This window comes from Caretta caretta, chromosome 8 (assembly GCF_965140235.1).
Source record: "Caretta caretta isolate rCarCar2 chromosome 8, rCarCar1.hap1, whole genome shotgun sequence".
In the NCBI taxonomy this organism is placed as follows: Eukaryota; Metazoa; Chordata; order Testudines; family Cheloniidae; genus Caretta; species Caretta caretta.
The window spans coordinates 89,345,177-89,354,152 of NC_134213.1; positions in this window are offsets into that span (position 1 = coordinate 89,345,177).

Genomic DNA, 8,976 nt, shown 5'->3' on the forward strand with positions numbered 1-8,976 from the left:
CTTCCAAGCGTTTTCTAACCTATTTTATGATTGATTATAGGGATAGCGTCAGTATCCCTCCCACGCCTGCATTTATTTACACTTGAAAAATTGCTAGTTGTAAAGTTAAAGGCTACCACTTTTGTGTGATGTGATCACAATCCAAGTCTGCATAATGCTCTACAACAGCACTAATGGATGCACAGATTCCTGCTGATCTCTTATGATCCTGGTTCACTGATCCATACACCCAGGCAGCTGTGTTGGCTTTGCAATAAAAACAGAAAAGTAACATTCTTGGTAGTGAAATAAAGAAAAGTTGGGGAAAGAAATGTTTTATTCTCACGAGCATTTATACAGACTATGGAGTTTAAGTACTTTTATCTCTGGGTCTGAATGGATTTTATGATTGATGCCAATCAATCTTTCAAGCTTGAAATGAGGCTTTTAAGCAAGTTTCACATTGAAACTGACTACTGGGTCAACAGACTTCATAGATCTTAAATTCTATAATAGCAAAGAATATATTAACTGCTTAATTACAGTTATTGATGCTGAACTTCTAGAATCAGCTAGCTGTACTTGAAGTGATGTGCAGCAGTATGTAAAGCCTAAGTGGTTGAGTGCTAGGAGAATGTTTGTCAAATAAAATAGCTGTTTTTAGACTCCCATTCTCAAATGATTTATAATACAGGCATCTAATTTGGTTGTGGGAAGATGCCATAAGGTACTTACCCTGAGGTACTAATTTTTCTTTGACATGCCCTACCAGAATCTTCTACCAAAGTTATTAACGGATGAAATATGTGGCTCTTGAAAAGGGTGAGATCTTGGATGTCATAGCCAAATATGTTGTATTGTCTGACTGTTAAGTCTAATGATAAACCATTGGACACACAGGACTGAAGACCTTTGCATGTACTCCAGGCTGTGTGTTGCTGTAGAGCAATAAACCTCTGGGACCTGAAAATGAAGCAGATAGGGTAAAAAGCTGGTAGTATTTCCTTAGGGAGAAAGTGTCTCTTTGTTTTGCAGACCACTTTCATTAGAAAGTGGTCCTGTATAAAGCTAGGACAAACTTCAAATGTAGTATTGGCTGTCTGCAAGGCTGCTTGAAGCCATGTGGCGTGATGATTTAAGTGTACTTTATTCACAGGTGAATTTTCACTTCCATTGTAAAGATTGCTCTTCCTTCAGAACAAATCTTTGTCCTGACATAAAGCTATTTTCATTTTGCCTTCAGCAAGCTTTCAGTTTTACATAGAATAAGAGTAAAAGAGCAGTCATTTCTCTTCTTGTCACTAGTGAAGTAGCTGTAGTGTGCACTGCTCTGATAACCGGCCGTCTGCTCAGTCCTGGGGCTGTTAGAGCTCGTCCAGGGTAAGATGCAGTAGCAGTCAGAAGAGGCTTGCAGGATACCACACACCTGCACTACTAAGGACCCAAAACAGCGGCAGTTCCACTTTGACTAGTTGTAGCCTCGCACTTACACATGAGAAGTCAGCGCTCTCTATCAACATTCCCACTGCTGGCTGGAAATTCAGTGGAAACTGCAGTGTTCAGCATCTCTGACATGCATTTTAGGGACCCAAGTAGAATTCTGGCATCAAATTCGAGGGTTATAGTCTACCAGGGTTTCAGGCAGCTAGGTCATTATATGGCCACTTCTATTCAAAGATCAAAGTATTGTTTGCTGGCTGCTGTGCTTTTTGAGCTGAAAAGAAACCATTTTAATATGCTATGTAGCCTCATATATACTTGTCTCTTTAAAATGAATTTAGCAGTGACTACAAATACTAAACGTTTTTCATTTTTTTCAGCTCTGCGGCAAAACAGTGCTGGACATACAGTATACCTGTTACGCGTGTGTGAACAGTTTAAAATAAGGCCATTCTTTATTGGATGTAATGACATAAAACCACTTCTGTGTCTGAGAAAATTTGTATCTGCACCAAATTCTGTAACGGCCAAACTTATTTCAAATGTTTAGTCTTAGACAAGGCCACCATGTTGCTTAATAGTGCCGAGTGTGGGTGGCTTTACTCTTGCCAATGTTAGCACTCTTACTTACATAAACACTGAATTTTCCCAGTGTTTAATGGTGGAGAGAGTATACAAGTGACATGGGATTGGTCACAGAATATTGCAGTTGAGTTAATTAACAGGTGATCAATATATTAAGCAACCTTTAAGATGCGCACTTCAGAGAGTTCACATTGTCTGTTGTAATTCACTTTTTATACAGAACACGGAACAAAAATGAAGACTTCACTGTTCTCTCTGTGATCACAAGGCAACAGTTGCTCAGTTTTTAAAGTCTGATTAAATCCAAAATGAAATACTGGAATCACAAGATAAAATGGCAATGAGCAATCCTGTTCCTTCAGCAAAATGGTAGCATTGAGACTTGCATTGCTACATAGAAGATTAACTTTCTAACCATAGATATTTAAGACTTTTAAGGTGAAAAGAGACTGAATTGTCCGTTGCTGGTGATAGTATAAAATAAACATGCAGGTTTGGGGTTTTTCTATAAAAAAAAATTTCCCCTTCAAGCCCCTTCTAATATCACTACAAGTCACCATCTTTTTGTTCTGTTTGTATATTACAATGGGCTTCTGGTCCATGACCTGGTTTCCTAGGTGATGATACAAATATGTTCTAGAGTTCAAATACCTTTATGTTGTACTCGAGAGAAAATATGCTTTGTCAGTAGCAGCACAAACGTGATGGTGATATTCTCTCTCATTGCAAATTTTTGTGAAACCACTTAGCAAGCAAATTCTTTGGGAATGAAACAACCAATTTATTGCTGCATTCGTTTTCAATTGCTATAACTGTCTCCATCCTTAGCTATGGTTTGGCCATCCTAACTGCAACAATAAAATGAATATTGAAAGTGATCCTAGTGATCTTAAAACACTTGTTCATCCTGACTCCCAGGATCAAATGGTTTGGGGGAGGGGGAGATCCAGGTTCCTCCCACTGATATCTGTGGGGATTAGAGGGAATATTCTGATCAGGGCTAATGGGTTTGGGGCATAAATACCTTGCATGTCAGTGGGAGTATACACCCCAAACACAAGTGGTGGGCTAGTAGTAATTATGCACATACATTGGCATGGGAGGGAAGCTTGCTTTCTGCCTTTCCTTAGTCTATATATTGTGGATAATTTCTACAACATGCTTGATGACAATTACAGTGTGAAGTGTTTTGACAATAAGCATAAGTAGCATCTGTTGTCAAGGGAGCACAATACACTTTACAGTACTAATAAATAGCCTTTACAACAGCTGTGAAGAGTAGAAATATTCCAATTTTACCATGAGAAACAGGCTAAGGGACTTGGCCGGGGTGGCACAGCGAGTTGGGGATTGAACTTGTCTCCTAACGCTGGTACTGGGCTTTATATTAAGTTCCAGTCATAGCAGATTGAAACTCTGTGAAGCCCTTGACACAATGAATGTCAAGTTGTGTAGTTCCTCTGCTAAGGCTTGTGATTGCAAATGAGCATGGTCTTTTTTTGTATTGGAGCGGTGGCAAGGGAGCCATTACAAAGCTTTGTGAAGATTTCCCCAGCAATAAAGCACATCACTAATTTCCAAATTAAAAAGCGGACTGGAAGAGTTCTTTAAAACTGCTGTCCCCATTTTTCATTGCAGAGCAGCTTAAAATATGCATAGGAAAGACTTTTAACCCTTGTATGATTTGAGTGGCTTTGAACTCTCTGCTGATGGCCATTATCTGCTAAGTAAGATATAAAATGAGGTTCCTTTATAGAACTTCACGCTATTCCAGTGTGCCTTTTTGTGGTACAGTTATTTTGCTGAAAAGTTTCTGGAGCTTCTAATTTTGTGTAATCCATTTTCCTGTTCCCAGATTTCCTTCCAGCTCTGAAAAATTGCCTCTCCAAATTACATATAATCCTACCTCTTAAAGGCCAGCAGACTCCAGATCTCCCGAACGTTAGTTCAAGCCCGAATTAGGTGTAGAAGAGAGACTATGAGGACAAGGTTACTTATTTTTGTCTCAGTGGCAATTGGCAGATGTTCAAAAATAGACTTTAGAGCTGCTAGACAAGCTTTGTGATATATTGGATTCAGCTGTCATTCATTGACCAGATATTAAAACCTTAGCTCAAATGTCTTTAAAAGTGATTGTAATCTTTTCTACCTATAAAGGACCTTTCAACGGTGGGGGAAGAATAAATTACCAATTCTAATTTTGAAGTTCAGTGACCTATTGCAGACTAGCAGAAATGTGTAGCACTGAATTAGTAATGTTTGAGAAGCCATTGGTTACTTGCGATCAGACTACTATACAATTTAGAGATGGAAAGCATCAGTTGGAATCTTTCAGGCCACCCACTGCAAAGGTAGGTTATAGATAGGATAAAACATTAAACAGACACTATGCCTGCTGTTAACCAGAAGGCCAAGGAGGAGCAATTATTGAGGTAGTCGGGTTGGTCACATTAAGCCTTGTCTACACAAGGAAATTACTGATTTAGTTAAATTGGGGCAACTCCTTTGTGCAGACACTTGTCCTTTAGTTAGAGTACAGACCTTAGGCCGAATGTTGCAGCCTCTGTTGTTGTTATGGCATTCATCTGGAACAAGATGTACTATAGCAGTTCCTGTACATTTGTCAGTTTTAGTCCTCCCTCAGGCTTACTTGTTGATTTATACCAAAGCACTTTTTTAATGTATCAGTTTTGCTACCCAAATTTAAAAGTAGGTGTTTAAAAAAAAGACTAATAAATATGATGGAAATAAACTTTCTTCAAGACTGTAGAAGTATATCGATGACAACTGGCTAGATTTATTTTATTTGTATGTAACCTATTTTCATAAGCCTAAGTTTTATATTCTTGTTCGTTAAGATGCCATGATTGGTTGTATGAAGGTAACACATGCACATGTCTAATTGTATGACAGAGAAGGAATTTGATGTAAGGCTCTTAACTGAGTCTTCTTCTCAGCCCAGGAATAAAGAGGAACAAGATGACAATTTTTCGGAAGGGCTTGTTAAAAGCAAAATGTATTTGAAACCCTGCAGGAACCATTTCAAAGGTGATCATAATTTGGCTATTTTAATTCTAAGACTAAAATTTGCTTTAAAAGAAATCTTGCGGGCATTGGAGCCTCATTCTGCTGCTAATCTGTACAGCAACCGGAAGGGTGCTCCACCTGAGAACCTTCACATCTCTTCTTTCCAACTAAAAAAAAAAAAAAGCTAAATAAGCTATTTTTCAATATGTAAGTTGCACAGCCTCTAATTTAATAAAATGAATCCCTATGTACAAGCAATATCAAACTATTAGAGTGATGTATAAGATCATAAGATAGTATTTTGTTGTTGCTAATTATCTTTGATTGTTTTGATGCTTGACTACAGACCAAGTGCAATGACTATAGGGAAATGTGTGATTGTATTTCATGCAAAATCCACAGGAATGTCATGACACATCTTTTGATGTTGAGGACAGATGTGCTAGGTTCCACAATGGTAAGTTTCTATGTTGATAAAGAGGCAACAGTTGGAATAAAAAGTCTTTTGGAACTGTGCAGACAAATAAAGGGCTTCCTCCCTGACCTGCAAGAGTTACTTGAGTTTAGGTCCTTCACTTCTGAGTATGGATGCTATGTTGGTCTCAGTGGAAAAAGCTATGCTTCAAATGCAGCAGTCTTTTGCAATAATGGTGCGTTTCTACTACGTGGGGGAGAGGGGGGAGTATGGGAAATTCTCCTTTTGTATTATTGCTTTGGGAGTATAGATCTCTGCAGATTCACTGAGGATTGTTTCATCAGGAAATTAGAAAATAGCATTTCAACAGTAGCAGTTTGGGATAGTATTGAAATAGTTGCAATGCAACAAGCTAAAATCTTAATCCATTTGTTGAAGCACTTGCTTTACCTGCCTTGAAAGGGGAACTGCTGTTATAAATTGTGAGTAAAGAAGGTCAAAGGAACACATTAAAGGTAAGTCAAAAATCTGAACTACTTCAGATCTGTTTGAAATGTCTACCTTTTAAAAAACCTCATATTAAAAACACAATCTGTGGCTGTAGCCCAGAACGTGTGATCAGTCATACGGCAGCTAACAAGTCAGTATCCAATGGAAAAGAAGATTATGTGAACAAAGCAACTTCGTTTTCAGATTTCCAAGATTTTAAGTGAATAAAATCACAGAATGTATAGAAAATATTTTAAAATCTGTATCTAGAATATTTTAATAAACAGTCAAAGATTTTGCTGTTGGCAGATTCTTGTTGCCTGTTTGTTCATTCCTGGAAACTATTCCTCCTAACCGCCATTGGTTCACCCAAAAAAGCAAGATCACTTTTGCTTAGTGATTCATATAACCTGCTGCAAAAATGTAGTAGGAAGCCCTTTCTCCAGTTACCCAGGTACACCTCTGTAATACAGTGGCCAATGGCTACATGATACGTAAAGTTGAGACTAGTGTACTGCTTAACCAGGGCAAAAGAAAAAATCAGTGAAGTGCTCTAAAATTGTGCATATTTCCGGTGCCTTGCAGTGAACTGTGCTTCAGCAAGGCTCTGGGTGTGGTCTAAGGCTGGAGTTTGAGCGTGGCGCTCTAGTGTCCTTAAAAATATAAAGACCATGTGACCTCAGTTTTACAGTGGGTTTTTTTGCTCCTATTGGGGCTCAAAATGGTGATTCTGATTCACACACTCAGCCTGGACTCAGCTCATGTCAAGCATTCCTCTGCCCCTTTGGCGAAGCAATAGTTAAAAAGTTATGCCGGGTGAAAGTTGGATCTGCAGGTGGCACCAGCCAAGTTGATGTGAAGTCATTTTGTGCATGTGCAGCAGGAGAGGGATTCAGACTGTTAGCAGGCTCCTGCCATCAGAGGAACCAGAGCAACACCCATGTACTGTGAGTTCACATCCTCCCCTTTGCACATGACTATTCTGCCTGTACTCGAATGGTAAATGCAGTTGAAGGGCTCCGGCACTGAGAGCTTAAACAGCCTCATTTTTCAAAATGAGGAGCTCTGAGGAGTACAACTCCCTACCCGCCCTGTCTGCAGCTGAGTTAAGGTGGGACCTGCATTGCTGTCAGCTCTGGCCTCCAAACAGTGCGATGGGCAGCGCTAGGGCTGTAGTGCTCCTGGGAGCCCAGCTCTGCCCCAGTCCTCAGTGGTGCAGCTCCTGGCTGTGGCAGGAGAAGCTGGGTTGTTCACAGCCTCTCAACTACCAGAGACCCTTCTGTCCCTGCCCCCACCCCCAAACCTGATGGGGCACAGAGGGGGAAGCTGAGGGTTGCAGGGCTCTGAGGTCTGTGGTTCCCAGCCATTCCTGCTGGTCCTGATGATGAACTCATCCATGGCTTTACTAGATGATGAAAGTCGTGTGTGTGTATATAAATAAAATAGAGGTAATTTACTGTCTGTGTCTTGTATGTTTACTTTATAGCACTGCTGGCAGTAACAGCAGCTGACTCTGAAGTTAGCTATTGCAGGTGATGGACATTCATAACCCTCTGAAACAAAATGGCAACAAAGGTCATTCTCACTCTATTACTTAAGTACGCTGCTTTTTTAAAAAAAGATTGTAAACGAAAGATTCCTCCTACTGCAGCTGTCTGTACCACTGTCTAGGTGATATAACTTATTCTAAGCCCAGTTTTATAGGGAAAATAATAAATTGTAAGGACTATCAAAATCTATTTAAACCCTTATCTCTAGCAACACACCAAAATGCTTTGGGGGGAAAAAAAATCTTGTTAAAATTCATAAAAACCTAATAAGACTTTACTTTCAAACAGGAAATCTTCACTTGAGATTTATTTGTACTGAGCAATAAAATTCATTTCAGAAGTCCACCAGTAACAGTAAAAAGGTAATTCCCACAACAAACTAACGTGACAATTATATTTTGAAATTCAAATGTGTAATCCACACAAAACACAAATTTATGCCAATCCTCAGCAGTAAAACATGGTAGGCAGTCCATAAGAATAGCGCAAAAATTAAGTTTACTAACCAGCTGATCCAGATTGTTCAGAGATGTCCATGTAATCATAGTCAAAGCCATTACTTCTGAAGAGCATTTTTCATGTTTCATTCGGACAATGAGGTCTTGCATCTGTTTGTTTATGTGTGGTATGTGTTCCTTTTTTTTACCCAGAGGTCCGGGCATTTCTTGAAAACATTCCCAAATAAGGTCTTTTTTTTTTTTTTTATGACCTGCCAGCCTTGGTAGTTTTTTCCCCTATAGTTCCCAGGTGTTGAACTCACACTAGAGGCTGCACTCTCAAGACTTTTGTCTCTTCCCCATGTCTGATTTTGACACCAATGTTGCTCCTTTCTGGTTGCATACTTGCTGCTTCTCCCTTGTTATGCAGCTCCCTTGCCCCACTCCCACCCATACCCCCAGAAAAAACAAAAGAACTAACAATCCAGGACTTCTGCTGATGAACCCACATGCCGTTTGCATGGTAGCATTTTGTTTAAAGCAGTGGTTTTCAACCTATTTACCATTGTGGGCTGCATATACAGCTCTGTATATTCTCATGTGGGCTGCATCCATGCTATATATATACTCCCTGTATGGCCCTGAGGATGTCACATGGGCTGCAGCCGTGTGCTGATTAGACCGCAGGTAGAGAACCATGGGTTTAGAGATGGAGAGGGCAGTTGAGAAATGGATTTCTTTGTATCTCTGTCAAGGTACAGGTGCAAGTAGACAAGTGCCCAGAACCAGCTAGAAGCAAGGGCTGGTTGTTTCTGAGCAGATCAGTGTTTCCCCATGGGCTGGAGAGTAAGTTTCCGTGGTAGATTGGTTCAGTTCTCCAATTGTGACCCCATCAGCACTCGGGGAGAGAAGCTATAAAATAGGAGTATGAGACCACCCAGTGGCTCACTGTATGATCCTGATGAGATGATACATAATGGTGTCTCCTGGAGTCAGAGGCCAAGTCCCAATGCCTGTGATGACTTTGCCAGGGTCTTGCAGCCAGTAGCAATGC